This window comes from Lissotriton vulgaris, chromosome 2_1, assembly GCF_964263255.1.
Source record: "Lissotriton vulgaris chromosome 2_1, aLisVul1.2, whole genome shotgun sequence".
NCBI lineage: Eukaryota > Metazoa > Chordata > Amphibia > Caudata > Salamandridae > Lissotriton > Lissotriton vulgaris.
Genome location: NC_141687.1, coordinates 2127399358 through 2127414614, shown reverse-complemented (window position 1 = coordinate 2127414614; position 15257 = coordinate 2127399358).

Sequence of the window (15257 nt, the reverse complement as noted above, 5' to 3'; positions counted from 1 at the left end):
TGGGAGGTATGTGGGAGGTATGATTCCAAGCACTAGAAGTGACCTCTGTTAGGATCTCAGTGTTCCTGGTGCCAGCATTCTACTCCTGGACAGCACAAAATAGGTGCTGCCAACCAGAGACACATTTCTGCCCTCCTGCTGCTGAGCCAAGCTTGAGCAGAGGAAGGTGGAATAAGGGAATCCTGTCAGAGGGAGGTGTGAACACCTCCCAGACAGGATTTAACGTATTGGGACCGGGTGGGTATGCTTGCCAGCACCTGAAAGTCTACATGAGGGGCACATTTGGTGTCCCTGTGCATAGTCCAGTTCAAACCAGTTCTAGGAGCTGTTAGCTACTGCTCTGGCGCGAAACTAGACAAAGGACACAGGAGTAACCACCTCCTGCCCAGACCCTCCCCTGCAGGGTCCCTTGAATCTTCCCAACCCTTTCCCTAGGGTACTTAGGGCTTTCCTGAGTGTAGGTCCCTAGATTCATCGTGGGATAATATTCAGTCCAGATACCACTGCACTTCTACCATCTGGGCACTCTGGACTTCGCTACACTTCTTTTGGGCCAGATTCCATCTCCCTTCCAGTCTGCTGCATCATCTGTGCCTGTGCATCAAACAGGAACCTCCAAGGCCTGTGAAGCATCAAAGACAACCAAAGTAATCTCTCTGGGAGTGAAGGACCCACTCCCATGCATTTGCTGGCAATGCAACTAAGTCAACGGCTCTGAAGATCCTGAGCTCCTCGAGACTCTGTGTGGCTTCCACAGCTGCTGAGGCCTTCTCTACCATCTCAGTTTGAGGCCAGCATCCCTCATTGGGGATGCAATAACTGAACCCCTATGTGCCGCATCTAAATTGCAGTTGCAAAGGCTTCTTGGCTTCTTTGCAAAAAGATCTTCGGGCTCTAAGTAGCCCCAACCTCGAGCATCTCCTGTGACCAGAATCTTCAGCCACACCACATCATGTGCACCATGGCTTGCATCTTTTGGTGAGCAGCTTGAGGTCCTCTCGTGACTCCAGTGCCCCCAGCCTGTGGGTCCACTTGAGGGTCATACTTATTTCTTTTGGGCTCCCCTGAATGCGCCGGGCTTCCCCTGACTCCCCTGTCTTTGGTGAGTTCCCTGTACCTTTCTAGTCCCAATGTTGCTCCCTCTTTGATTCCTGCGTGGCATGCCTGTGCCAAGGCTTATTGGTGCTCCTGCCCGATACCGACCACTCTGCATGTGACATCCTACGTGGGACAGCTCGTATCTGGGACCTGGTCTTATGCAGCGTTGCCTGGTCCTCACAGCTGCAGAGTCAAGGTCTTCGTCATCCATCCTGACGCACCCATCAGAGGGCATTTGACTTCCCAGTCTCCTGGTCACCCCTGAGTGACATAGGCTCTGTCCCTTCTGCTTTCAGGTACTCCTCTTCAAGAATTCACGTTTGGATTCCCACGGACCAATTCTCCTCTACCAGCAGCTGCACTTTCCTTAAGTCCTCCATTGGGTTCGACAACGGTTTCCGACACCACTTCACACGTATGCACCTGGCTTTCCTGGTGTAGGTGATGTGGGTACTAGGGTAATTGCAAGTGGGGTGGCTCTCCAACCTTCTGTCTTCCACAGGGTTTCTTCAGGGTCCACTGGGCATGGTCCTTATTCTTTAAAAATCCAACCAAGACTTGCACATTGACGTGTACTGAGCACGCAGTGGTGTTTCCACACTGCACACACTGTCCATGGCACCCCTATCTACTTACCTTGGGTGTTCTGTGGGTCCACAGCAATTCTACGTCCTCCCGACATCGTCCTGACTCGAGTCCTGGTTCATATACCATTTGTTTAGTATATGGTTTGGTTCCCCTCTGGGGCCACTGTGTATTTCATGCTATTTACTGTGTTTCCTTGCTAACGTATTGTGTGCATTGTGTTTATCTCCATGTTGGAGATACTTGAACATTCTAGAGGGTGAACACCCATATAAACGCCGGCATCACTACGCATGGCTTTACGTTGCATGCGTTACAATGCAAGCACATTTAAAATGCATGCTATTTTAAAACGCATGTGATGTAATGGCGCCTGTGCAGAGACGGCAATGCTGGAACCAGGAGCAGAGACGGCGATGCTGGAGAGGAACCACCAAGAAAGAGAGGCAAGGGTGATTGTTCTTGTAGTGTGAGTAGTGTGGGTAGTGGTTTAGGGTTTAGGTAGTGTTGTAGTGTAGTAGTGTATGGTAGTGTTTGAGGGTTTAGGGCTTAGGGTTTAGTGTAGTGTCAGGGGGTCATAGTGTATGGTAGTGTTTTAGGGATTAGGGCTTAGGGTTTGGAGTAGTGTCAGGGGGTCGTAGTGTATAGTAGTGTTTTGGAGTTTAGGGCTTAGGGTGTAGGGTAGTGTCAGGGCGTCGTAGTGTATGGTAATGTTTTAGGTTTTAGGGGTTAGGGTAGGGGGTTGTATAGTAGGATAGTCTAATGTTTTGTACTGTTTGGTAATGCTGTGGAGTGGGTGTTATTTAGGATACTGTGTTAGTGCTTGGGGGATATTTTGCGTTTTAAATACATGAAGATAAAAATGGGTCCGTTGTAAAGGTATTTAGTATGCATTTCAAAGGAAATACGAACTAATGCCATCCGTTGAAAAAACATGCGTTGTAACGGTACATGCTAATTAAAAAACACTTTGTAAAGGCATGCGTTGTTTTGGTTTGCGATGTATTGTTATACATCCGTCAAAAACAGCATCAAAATAACCATCAAAAAGTACATGTTTGACTTTTTAAACTAACATACACAAAAGCACCTAAGAAGCCTCCTCTCTGGTGCAGCTAGACAGAAAAAAATGTCTGCCACGCAAGCTACACCCTAGTACACACAATATTCAAAGATGATTCTTACAATCTCACACTGGTGCTTTACTTCTCTCATCCACACCTACATGCACAGCACCGCTCTTAATCACTATGTGCACAACATACATGAAATGCTCACAATGTACTGTACCTATCACCTCCTCAGCAGACATCAAATGTAGCATGGTAAATTGACCACGCTCATCACCAGTTGCACCCTCAATAATGACTTGGACTGCAATCATATCAAAACATGCAGCATCACTGTCCACACTGACATGCACACTTCACACATCACCAAATCTCACAACAAGACACTTACATTGCTCAATGGAAATATCCTCAGTCATTCACATATTGCCACAGACCAACCCTACTATGTTTAAGTTCTACAGATTCTCATTTCTAAAACACATGCATACACAGATGCAAAAACAACAAACATCAACTATGCAGCATCTAACATTTACCTATTCACCACCCTAAATTACACAACTGCTGTATAATCTTTACATAAACTTATCCACTTTGTCACATATGACTGGTTAAACCTTGTCTCACTGTGGCTCTGTCACATCAACATACGACTTCCATGTCCAATAACCCCAGTGAATTATGCACATTAACAACTAACCTCACACATTGTAAATGCACAGTTCCAATCATATCTCACAATAATGCCACAGACCACAGCCCTCATCACATGCCATAATCCAAATATGTTTATCTGGATATATTCCTCTCACATCTAACTATTCATACCATACCTTGTTCAGGATTAAATAAGTGTTATGAGCGTGCATACTCACGTCCCTGCATTTAACACCACTCACAGTGGGAGAATGTGGGAACTTCATGTTTCCTACACAAGAACTGACCATGAACTTAACCTATATCTTACAATTTCTGACAATAGCAAAATGTGTGCTGGCTGCATTACGTAGGATTCTCCACAACATATCAAAGTTGGAAACACCAGTCAATCTCACCTCTGCACTTGTTTTGGAGACAGCTTAGCACATGCATCCCAAATCTTGCAAAACACATCTGCAGCTAGTCTTCAAAACAAAAATCCCGCCTACTCCACTGTGTGGCAAATGAGAGCATGGATGTGTCCCTGGATCCAGTAGCATCTGCACGACAGACAAACCCACAACACTCCTGTGCACTCACTGTCCACTCTGCTTACCACATGTAGCACAGGGCAATCCCACAGACATTGCAGCGCACCTAGTTCAGCTATGTGTGATCTGGAACAGCATGAAGCATAGCTCAAAATGACACCATTGCCAGTCATGCACAAAGGACATCCTACACACAAATCATACGCTCAATTGTGACTGCTGTGTGTTTGTAAATATGATATCTAAGTTTGGACGGACCAAAAACCCCATACATGTGATGTCCCCAAACAAAAGCAGGATGGCATGAATTACATCTAACTTAGAAAGCAATGGACAATTAAGGCAACACACACCTTGCCTAACATGAATCCCTGCAGAAAGTGGTGTCCTTGGAGGGAACAGGGTCAGACAGAAGACTGTGAGAATACTGCTCACCTTACACTCACCATGGGCTCAGAAAATGCATCAAATTAGTACACAGCCATAAAGGGTTTTTACCTAAAGTGGCATGCCACCTGTGGCAAGGTTGTCATTGCCGCTAGTCTACGAGATCGAAAGAAGACACAGACATGGATCCACCACTATCAAATCACATACATGTATTGTATCATTACTCTGTATAAATGGGTGTGACCAAAGTTACTACCATGTAGTCAAAAACCATATGTACCCAGATGTATCAATGAGACAGATGTCTTTCTGTACAACACAAACAGATGCAGCATGCTCCTCCAAAACTGTAGCACTTTAAAACACTAGCACCATGTTGACATATGAAAGGATGACCTAGGTACAGTTGTGTTGTAAAAATGTGAAGATTTGTGACTTCATGTCACACTCGTAGCCAACAATTATGTGAACAATAATACCCAGCAAATCTAGACACCAACCTCTTAACTTTATACTGTCAAGGTACTCATACTCCATGGAACATATGCAATCCATGCCATACTAACATCATTGAATACTTCCACTAGTATTTGTACATGATTTACAGTTGACTTAAAAAGCAATCTGAAGAACACAGAAATCTTCAAACATGCTTTATTCAGCATGAGAAATGAAGATAATAAATAACAAAAGGCAAATTGCCAGTCCATAAATGTACATATGCCCAATGGGCACAAACAACGTGTCCATTGGCTCTTGTCTGCACCAAAACTACAAGGAGTCATCTCCCCTGGGAGGGCCATCTGGGAGGCATGCCAGGCACCAAAAGGACAAAACTAGGGAGAACTGGGTTGGGTTTTTGTAGGGATGGGATCAGGAGTGGTGGATGGGTTCACTGCAGTGGTAGTACCAGATTGACTGGGCGTTGGGTTCACAGCAGTGGTGGGCTCATATTGAAGAGGGGGCAGCTGTAGTGGCAGGGTGGGATGGGATGGGCTTTACTACTTTGGAGATTGTGAAATCTTTTACGGTGTGGAAAGGAATAGGGAGGGGTATTGTCTCTTTAGGAGTGTGGTATTTGGGTACGGAGATACTGGGCTGATCTTAGGAAGTATGGGTTGTGGGTGTGGATTTTTAGGTGAAGACCGGGTGCATTTTGTGGTGGGACTGATTTGGGCCTCGGTGCCTCCACGTGGGGATAGAGGGGGTAGATTTAGATGTCTGGTCCATGAGGGGAATTGTAGCTTCTTTAGAGGGGGTGTGTAGGTTTTGTGAGAGAGGAATTCAATGGGAACACGGTGGGGTGCCTAGGTGGAGGGGAACACGAGTTGAAAGGGTATGTGGTGTGGATGCAGAGGGTTGTGAGGTCTGCAGAGTGTCTGTGTGTGCTTGTGTGTCATCTGGTGATATGTCCCTGGTGGTGAGTGTGCTGTCTGTTTCCTGAGTGTGTGTGTAGGTGGGTTTGCCCTTGTGTCTGTGTGTCTGTGTGCTGCGTGTAGCTTTTGAGGTGTGTGCATGCATGTGTTTGCATTTGCTTGGGTCAGGTTAGGTAGTTAGGACAGTGGATGGGTAAGAGGTAGGAGGGGGAGGGACTGCTGGAGCTGCAATACTGCTGCCGTCAGCAGTATTAGCCTGTTAATGCGATGCTCGGGCTGTAATGGCCAAAAGATTGAATAAAGTAAAAAAGAAAAACGAGCCTTAGCTCGCTTACCTTAGAAGAGGGTCTCGGCTCAGATCAAGACCACTGACTCATTGCCAGTGAAATTGCTCTCCCACCCTCGCAGCTCCACCATTAAGTGAGGTGCCCCTGCCCCTACACTCTTGAGTGTTAGTGATCGAGGCCCTCCTCCACCCGCAGGTTTCCCTGCGCCTCATCCCTGGTGGTCCAGTTGACATCTGTCTCCTTTCTCTCACTCTGCTTCTTCACTCGTTTTTCTACCCTTTCTATCTTTCACCCTTCTGCACCTTTCTGCATCTCTGCTCTTTTGTGCCTTATTTCTGCCCATTTTCCCTTTCTCTCCCTCTGCTCCTTCACTCGTTTTCACTCGTTTTTCTACCCTTTCTATCTTTCACCTTTCTGCACCTCTGCTCTTTTTTGCCTTATTTCTGCCCATTTTCCCTTTCTCTCCCTCTGCTCCTTCACTCGTTTTCCTACCCTTTCCATCTTTCACCTTTCTGCCCTTTCCTGCATCTCTGCTCTTTTGTGCCTTAGTTCTGCTTATTTTCCCTTTTTTCTTTATCCCTTCTTTCCTCCCTTTACCTTTCCCCGCCGCTGCTGCCCCCGGGGCCCCTCCCCCCCCAGCGCGACCGGCCCAATCCAGCTCCTCTCCCCGCTCCCGCCTCCCAGCTGTCCAGCCCTCCCCGACCCCTACTTAATGGCGGCCACTGCGCCGCTAGTGCACCGAAGGCGCGTCAAAGGCAAGCACGTCTGCGCCCGTCCACGACCCGTCCGCGACCCGTCCGCGACCCGTCCGCGACCGGCACCAGGAACCCTGGACCTGCGTCCCGCCAACGCTACGACCCAGCAGCACTCCAGGCACTCAACCCAGGCTGCAACGTCAACTGCAAGTTAGCATCACCAGCCAACACCCATGGACCCTTCAGCTGTCACCGCTGCCAGCACACCTGCAGCACCGCCAAGAACACAGATCCAGCACAACCCGCCCACAAGAACACAACCGAACCGAAGACCCTGCAATGCATCCTCCTCAACGTCCGATCCCTCCACAAACACGCCACAGAAATTTGGGACCTCCTCGACAGCACCACCCCGGACGTAGCATTCTTCACCGAAACCTGGACCAACGCCACCTCAGGACCGGACATCGCCATCGCCATCCCCCAAGGATACAAGATCTACAGGAAGGACCGCCCCACCCACCCAGGAGGAGGAATCGCCATCGTCCACAAATCTAGCTTCCGCCTGAGCACACTCCCTGACGAGTCCACAGAACTGATGGAACACCTTAACTTCAAGATACTGGCCAGCCCCACTGCCGCCCTCCGAGGAACCCTCATCTACCGACCACCTGGACCCCGCGGACCCTTCGCCAACTCCATCACGGACATTATCTCCCCGCAGGTCATCGCATCCACCAACTACACCCTGCTGGGAGACCTCAACTTTCACCTCGACAATCAACTGGACCCCAACACTACATGCCTCCTGGACAACCTCCACAACATTGGACTCTGCCAGATCATGACCGAGCCCACGCACTCAGCAGGACACACACTCGACCCCCTCTTCACTACAGGAAACTCCATCACCTTCAGCCACACCACCGAACTCCCATGGACCGACCATCGTTGTGTCCACTTCACCTTCAGAACACCCACCATCCACAGACACCAGCACCTGCTTCCACAAAGAAACTGGACCAAAATCACCGATGACCAGCTCATCTCCTCACTCAACAACTCCACCCCAACCATCGCGGAAAACGACGACCCCAACACCGCAGCCCGAACCCTGCATAGATGGATCTCGGACAGCACCAACACCATAGCCCCCCTCAAGAAAAACAACAATACCCATGCCAAGAAAGCCAGATGGTTTACCACCGAACTTCGAGAGTCCAGGCGCACATGCCGCCGCCTCGAAAAGGCCTGGAGAAACACCAAATCCACAGAAGCCCACAACAACTTCAGAGCCGCCACCAACGCTCACCATCAACTCATCAGAGAAACGAGGAAAAAAGCGATTGAAGACAGAATCTCCACCCACGCACACAACAGCAAGGAACTCTTCAGCATCATCAAGGAGTTCGCCCAACCCACCAGCGAGTCTACCGACATCCCTCCCTCACAAGACCTCTGCGGCAAACTCAGCACCTGTTTCCACCACAAAATCAAGAGCATCTACGACAACTTCGACAAAGACAACCAACACACTGAACCCTCACCAACCACCCCGACACCCGGAAACCAGCGATTGATGACTGGACAGCCCTCACCACCAAAGACACACTGAAGACAATGAAGTCAATCCACTCAGGGGCCCGCACGGACCCCTGTCCCCACCACATCTTCAACAGAGCCGCTGACACCATCGCACCCATGCTCTGCCAAACCATCAACTGCTCCCTGGCGACCGCCTCGTTCCCCGACGACTGGAAACACGCCGAGGTCAACCCCCTCCTGAAGAAACCCTCAGCGGACCCCACGACCTCAAAAACTACAGTCCCATCTCCTTGCTCCCTTTCCCAGCGAAAGTCATCGAGAAAGCCATCAACAGCCAACTCGCCACATTCATTGAAGAACACAACATCCTCGACTCCTCCCAATCCGGCTTCAGAAAAAACCACAGTACGGAAACCTCCCTCCTCGCCGCAACAGACGACATCCACACCCTACTGGACAAAGGAGAAACAGCAGCCCTCATCCTCCTAGACCTATCAGGCTCCTATTGTATTGGCTGGTTTATTCCAGTAGGGAATTCCTTTCCGCAGGTTTCCTATATAATGTAGTACATAGGTGGCGCCTGTTGTCCTGATCGTGATGTTTAGGAAATCTAAGTTATTTCTGTCCCAATTGATCGTGAATTTAAATGTCTTCTGAACGGATGTTCAACCATTCAAAGAAACCACTCAGTCCCGTTTCATCCCCTGACCAGATCAGCAGGATATCATCTATGTACCTCCGCCATTGGGTAATATTCATTCTGTATGGATTCTTGTCGGAGAAAATGTACTGTTCCTCAAAGTTGTTCATGTATAGAATGGCTAAATCTGGGGCGAAGGCTGCCCCCATCGCTACTCCTTTGGTTTGGATGTAGAGATTGTCCTGGAAGATAAAGAAGTTATGCATCATAGCCACCTCGATTAGTTTCACTATGAATTCGGTAGGTACATCAGTTGGTTGGGGTCTCTTATCAAGCGCTTGACTGATTACCCCGAGGGCCTGTTGTTGTGGTATGCTTGTGTATAGTGACGGGATGTCAAGGGTTGATAATATTTGTGTGTTGGGGTTAAAATCCAACCCATCCATCAGATTGATGACTTCCATCGTGTCACGAAGATAGGTTATTGTTTCTTCCGCAAGAAGTTTCAAGAAGAAGTCCACGTATTTGCATACAGGTTCTAAAAGTGAGCCACATCCGGATATGATTGGTCTCCCTGGAGGTCTCTCCAAGTTTTTATGCAACTTAGGTAGTGTATAAATCGTGGGGGTGCGTGGTTGCGCGTTTTTGAGATAATCACACTCAATGACAAGATGGATTGGGGGTCCCACAAGGCTAGAGCCAACCTAAAGTTGGCGCAATCATCGGGCGGGATCTTAAAGGTTTTTATCGACACCTCATTGAAACTTCTTAGACCGCCTTTCGAGATTTATAAGGTCCAGGCAAAAGGTTGTGCGCGTTATGGCATAGAGCTTTGGGGCCATACATCAGCCACCCCTCTGATGCTTATGGAAAATAGCTGTTTGCCTATGAGCTCGCCCTTGATTCTGCTGCGGTTGGACCTGGGCTTGGCACCTACCAGGAGATCATAGCAAATTGCCCTCTCTTGTATTGGAGGTGTCTTTGGGCGACCCCTGAGCTTTTGAGCTATAGGGAGGACCTGAGAGACATCCTGCGGAGAGGGACTGCGGGGAAAATACCCTGGTTGAATTACATCAAGTTCCTCTTTTATGTTTTAGGTACAGGAGATATGTGGTCGTCTCCTCAAGACTCCTGCCCATTGCTTTCCAAAAAATTACTGAATCTCGCTCTAAGGAGGTACCGTTTGGAGTCTACAACAAGTAATCCCTCGATGGGCAGGTTAACGGATACTTTTTTGAATATCAAGGCTAATCCTCTCTTTTAAGTATTTTTGGATGATATCCAGCCGCCCTTGGCCAAGAAACTCTTCATCCAGTTCAGACATAGTTCATTGCCACTGAGGGCGGTAATGCACAAATGGCGGAACGCCCCCTCAACGGCGAGTACTTGCCCGGGGTGTTCGAGCAGCAGAGGGACAGATCTGAATGTTCTGCTATTCTGCCCCACCTACGCCAGGGCAGGGGAGAAATGGATTTTGCAGCTATGTAGAGCTAGGGGCTTTAGGGACTACAGGGAGGTCTTTAGGATACTCAAATACGACACTACCCCCCAGATAGTGTTTGCCACAGCAAGATTTCTCCAATCTATGTGGTACACGAGATGTGCAACACTAAAGCTGGAAGCTCATACCTCGCTCTAAGGGGCTCTTTTTAGGAGGTGCTACACTTTTTATACAATTTTTATATAATTTTAGAGATTTTCTATATACTGACATTTTGGTGTTTAACCGATGTTTTTAATATCTGCAGGAACTGTTTATATGAGTTTTTTTACCAGTTTTATTTTCTTACCTTGATGTGCTTATTTGTGTATGTACGGCCCTTTTATGGTATGTTACTGAAATAAAGTACTTTGACTGACTGACTGACTGACTGACTGATAATTATACTCATGTTCAGATCGGAAACCAGCTTCTTTCCCCTCCGTAGTTATGCTGTGGATGAGTCTTCTCATGTCCTGTAATGGGTCTTTGGGGACAGACTTGTAGCTGATGCCATCATTTAGTTGCGAATAAATGTCATCCTTATAGTCGTCACTGTTCAGAATCACAATGGCTCCCCCCTTGTCCGCTGATTTGATAACTATGGTCTTGTTGTTCTTGAGTGTGTTGAGGGCTGCACGCTCCCCTTTGGATATATTCTGTTTGACATAGGACTTGGTTATGCAAGCCTTTAGGACATATTGTGCAACCACACTTTCAAATGTCAAGATCTTGTGTGACATCATGTGGCCCAGTGGCATGATTGTGGATGGTGGTCGTAATCCCATAGTCAATTTTGATGAGGATGAAGGGGAATGTCTATAGAAGTGTTGTAGACGTACTTTGCGGAAGAATCTATGCAATTCTGCCTTCACATTGAAGCGATCGGGAAAGGAAGTTGGTACAAATGATAATCCCTTACATAAAGTCTTGGTTTTGTAATCTGACAGCGTATGCTTCGAGAGATTGATGATAGGGCTTGTATCCGATGGTACCATCTGTATGTTCACCGTCTGGTGTTGATCTCGCTGTGGTTCTCCGGTTGGAACCGGACCTGTTTGGGGTTCTGTCCTTCGGGACGTCCCATTTCCTATGTTTGTTGGTGTTGGTTCTGTCCACATCGGGCGGTCTGCTCCAATTGCGCCTCTCTTCCCCTTGGTGGTCTCCACTGTGTATCCTCTAAAAAAGGAACGCCAGAGAGGTATTGCCCTTGAGGTTGTTACCACGGTTCCTGTGGTTGATATCCGGTACTAGGTCCCGCCTGTTCGTTGTCACTCCCTGCGCTACACGATGAATCAGAGAAGTTAGTTGGACATCTGTACCCCCTGTATCTGCCTCTTCCTCTGTTGGAGAAACGACCTGGGGTATCTTGTTTGTAATAGTCCTCCCTGGGGTACGGGTATGTCGCTTTATTATCGTCGAAGCAAAAGTTTGTCAAGTTTTTTGGTTTGTGTGATAGTTTCAAAGTCTTTGATGGTTTTGTCCAGTCTCTCAAGGGTGTCTTTTGCATTAGTAAGTGCGGAGTCACCACTTATTTCCAACCTCAGATCCTGGATTTCCTTTGTTAGTTTCACAACCTGCTCCCGTGCTGTTTCAACGCCAAGCACCATCCAATGGCGGGAGCAATTGTTTGTCACGTAGCTGAAGCCCTCTTTAAATTTCGGTCAGGTCAGAGGATGAAACGGGACTAAGAGGTTTCTTTGAATGGTTAAACACCTGTTCAGAAGACATTAAATTCATGATCAATTGGGACAGAAATACCATCGATTTCCTAGACATCACGATCAGGACAACAGGAGACCACCTATATACTACATTATATAGGAAACCTGTGGAAAGGAATTCCATACTGAGATGCACCAGCCATCATAATTTAAAAAATAAAATACATATAAATATTTTTAATAAAAATGTAAAAAATTAGTAGAAAAGAAAGAAATATAATAATTTACACATTTAAAAATTATCATTTACTAAACCTTTTAAATTCACTGAAAAAACCATAGGTTTCAGCCACGTTATAGTTAGGAATTAGTGTTTAAAAAACCTTGCAAATTCACTGAAAAAAACATAGGTTTCACACATGTTATAGTTAGCTGAAGATATCACTCATACAAAACCATTGAAATTCCCCTGTTATAGTTAGTTCAGCTAACTATAACTCGCGCACCTGCAATGCACTGCTGATGACGTCATATACTACATCACTCATGACTTGGTCAGTGACATCACTCATGACATCAAGTGGCCCCCCTCCCGTAGCAAATTCCCCCCCGGGGACCCCATACACCGGGGCATGGCAAACTTTTATATATATTTTTTTGCGGAGGGGGGATGCATAGCCCCCCTCTTATGCCCCCTTACGGCCCGGGGACCCCATCCCCTGAGGCCTGCCTATTGTTTATTTATTTATTTATTTATTTCAATGGTCGAGTGGGACCCCGCGGCCCCCCTCCCTGTCAACTTATGGCCCCGGGGACCACATCCCCCGGAGCCTGCCATCTCTGTTGGTGACCGTGGGGGGTCCCCAAGCTCCCCACGGTCCCTGCCGGCTCCCCGCATCCTGCGGGAGCCGGCATTGCCTTTCTGCTTGGGGAGCAGCTAACATGCTGCTCCCCATGCAAAAAAGCAATACACTTTGATTTTTGAAAGAGAGAGCAGGTTTCCTGCTCTCTCTTTCAAAAACCAAAGCAGTTTGCTATGGTGGCCGCCCTACCATAGCAAACAGCAGTGTCCCGGGGGTAGGCACCCCGAGACACTGCAGGAACCGGCCCTGGGGGGTGGCGGTCCCCAGGGCCATCGAGGGCTCCAGGAGGGGGGCCACGAGGCCCCCCTCCCACCTGTTAAAAGCCTGGGGGGTGGTGGCCTCTGGGGCTGGGGGGTCGGTCACGGACCCCCCAATTTAAATATTAGTGCCCGTGGGGGGGGTGGCGGTCCCTGGGGCATGTAGGGGGGGCTTGAGCCCCCACAGTTTTTTTCTTTTTTTAATTTAAAAAAACGAAGCCCCGGGGGGTGGTGGTCCCCAGGACTGCTGGGGGCGTGAGCCCCCCGCATATCTAATATAAAGCCCTGGGGGTGGTGGTCCCCGGGGCTTAGGGGGCCTTAGGGGCTCCCCACCATAAATATTGAAGCCCCAGGGGGTGGCGGTCCCCGGGGCTTCGGGGGGCCCATGAGCCCCCCGCATACTTAATAATAAAGCCCCAGGGGGTGGCGGTCCCCGGGGCTGTGGGGTGCTGAGTGCCTCCCGCTATCACACTTACTTTGCCTCGGGGGGTGGCAGTCCCTGGGGCAGTGTAGGGGAATTGGGGCCCCCACACTTTTTTCATAAAGCCCCCGGGATTTGGTCCCCCTGGGGCCTAATTACAAAAAAAACAGACCGTTTTTTTTTTCACGGGGTTCCATTACCTACGCCTATCCCTGAGCAGGCCTAGGCGTCAGGGTGTTTCTACTTTGCCCCCTTTGTGTGTTTTTCACGTTTCTTTTGCTACTTTCTTGTGCCTCGGTTCTACAGAGGCACAAGATGGCTGCCAACACTTCCTGGTTTGAAGGTAGGTACGGAGTACACTATAGAGTACAGTACAGAGTACCGTACTTCATCTATAGAAATTTCTATGATTTATACCATTTAACAAACAGGGTAATCTGTGAACCGAACTCTAAATTATTGCCAAATTTGGTGTAATTCCGTTCAGCAGTTCGGGCTGTAGCCCTGGCTAAAGGTCCTATGGAAAATTGCATGGCGAAAACACATTTTGGGACTCCCCTTTTTTCTTAGCCCCCGCTTCACGAATCACCCCCAAACTTTTAGGGAAGGAGCCGAGCAGAGCACGCCATTTTCTTGGAGAATATTGTGAAGATTTGTCGACCGGGGCCAAAGTTATTCCGAATAGAATGTTGCGGATTTCCTATGGAAACTAGGTCCTAACTATATCTACCTACTGGTGACCGCCAGTAGGTAAAATATATATATATATATATATATATTAGAAACAAAGCACCCCCGGTATGAAAGTGCAGTCAGATCCAGCTCATTTCACAGGCAGAACAGTATTTATTCAAGCGCAGAGTTGATTTCTTTGCCTTACGCGTTTCGGGGCTTCAATCCCCTTGATCACAGGCATCAACATGTAATGGGATCGAAGGAAGGCACTTCACAGCATCTGAAAAGGTGGTATTCATCCTGAATTTCCCACTGTCAGACTTTTCTTTTCCTTTATGGCCAACAACTCACTTCTCTGAAGACCATTCACCCTGGATAAAGCATGTGACAATACTGCCTCGCTATAGCCTCTCACTCTAAAGCGTTGCATGCTAGATTTAGCTGCCTTCTGAAATTCTATGTCACTCATTTTGTTCTTTTGAAGTCCCAATAGTTCTCCATAAGGGATACTATTTCCAAGTTTTTTAGGGTGATTGCTGGTGGAAAACAGAGTGGAATTTCCTGCTGTGGACTTTCTGATAAGTTTAGTACATATATGCCCTTCTTCGATATACACTGTGAGATATAAATAATTGACTACTGAGGTGCTAATTTCTCCTGTTAATCTCAAATTGACGTCATTTTCATTTAATCTTTCAAAATATAATGCAGACAACTCTGGTGGACCGTCAAATATAATGAAAGGATCGTCAATGTACCGATGCCATGCTTTAACTTTCATGTTCCATTGTTGATTGAAATTAGCCCAGGCCACCCGCTCCTCCCACCAGACAACGAAAAGATTTGCGTAGCTGGGGGCGGAGCAGGTTCCCATGGCCACTCCAAAAATTTGTTTAAACAGTTGATTTTGGAACAGAAATATATTGTTTGTTAAACAAAAAGTCACAAATTCAAGTAGCATCTTATTATGTTCATAGAATCGCAGTTGTCGTGTTTCTAGGAAAGTTCTTACTGCTTT